The sequence below is a fragment of the Crocuta crocuta genome, unplaced genomic scaffold (assembly GCF_008692635.1).
Source record: "Crocuta crocuta isolate KB4526 unplaced genomic scaffold, BGI_CrCroc_1.0 scaffold70, whole genome shotgun sequence".
Classification (NCBI taxonomy): domain Eukaryota; kingdom Metazoa; phylum Chordata; class Mammalia; order Carnivora; family Hyaenidae; genus Crocuta; species Crocuta crocuta.
Window position 1 is genome coordinate 4,138,386 of NW_027528417.1, and position 1,540 is coordinate 4,139,925.

Sequence of the window (1,540 nt, forward strand, 5' to 3'; positions counted from 1 at the left end):
TCTCCGCTCGCCGGGGCCCGCCCCGCACGGCCCGGCGCTTCTGGGCACTCCCGGCGCTTCACCACCGAGAAACTGTCCAGGCCGAGAGGCGCGGCACCGCCCACGCGGCAGCTCCGCAGGCCCCTGCGGCCAGCCGCCTCCCCGCACCCAGCCCAGGAAGAGGCGGTGCCAGCAGGGCAGCCAGCTTCCGCTCGTCCAGGAAAGCGGGCTGATTGACAGGCCAACTGGACAATAATGGCAAGTGCTTGGTCGAGGCTCCCGTGAGTCTCTGTGCTAAGCAACCAATCAAAATGTTCTTCCCCTTGGGCGGTCTCTGGGACTGAATTGGCTGCCAGAAGAAAACGTTCATTGGAGCGCATCGGAGGAAGTCGCAGTAAACGCCAGTCCTGGAGGTTCCTTGCTCCCAGGTGGTGTGTCCGGGGAGTCTCTAGGTTTGCCCACACTACAGACGGAGAGGGCGTGGGGTGGTGCCTGGGGGCTGAAAGGCTTATTGGGCAGAAAATCTTGATTGATATGAAAAGAAGCCAATCAACACTCCTGGAAAGGGCTCCGGAAGTCTTCCCTCAGTTGCAGCATGCCGAGAGCATAATGGCGAACTTGAGTGAAGCCGGGGATGGGTGGCAGTAACAGCCGGGAAGCGTGTTGTTGTCACTCATGTTTCTGCAGGTTCATTGGGCTTGGCTAGATGATCCCCATTCAGGGTATCTGGTCTGTCGTGCTCCTATGGCTGGGGCTAAAGTCCTCTAAGGCTTCCCCACTCACGTGTTTTATTGCTTGATGTTGGGTGTCGACCAGGACCCCAGTTGGGGCTGCTGGAATGCCTACGCAGTGGCCTCTCCGTGCGGGCTTGAGTTCCTCTCAGCATGGCAGTCAGGTTCCAAAAGCAAGTGACTCGAAAGGAAGTGGAAATTGCTGGTTTCTTAATAACAAAGATTCTTTGCTTGACCACACTGTCAGGCTCCCACCCAAACCTTCTAGTCCCGTCTGTGCACTTCATTGTAAAATTCAGTTTTAGCAAGAACTCCTCTTTCCCTTGTCTGATCAGGTTCCTTAGCCTCCGCCATCACCCAAGTGATGTCTGATTACCCTGACAGGCCTTCAAAAGAATCCTATTAGGAAGTCTAGGAACCACCCCGCCTTACCTCCTAGTAATGTCTTCACAGTAACTTTACATTCAGTCCCCCCAACCTTCTTCTTCGGTCTAAATTCCCACTTAGTCGTCTGTATTGGGAGTTGAGCCTAATGCCCACCGAAAACTGTGTTGGTCTGGTCCCTGATACGTATTGTGATGGTCCTGAGTAAAGTCTGCCTTACCATTTTTAATAATTGCCACTGAATATTTTTTTCTTTAACACTGAAAGCCTGGGACCAGAAACTGACACAGACTCTTTATTCTGTACTGTATTAGTGAAGCAGCCATAGAATCAGATTGATTGGAGGAGAGTTCAATAATTTGGGGGCCATGTTTTAAAACCCCAAATCCACCCTCTGGCCACCAATGTTTTACATTCTTTCCACATGCAATAAACACCCCAGGCCC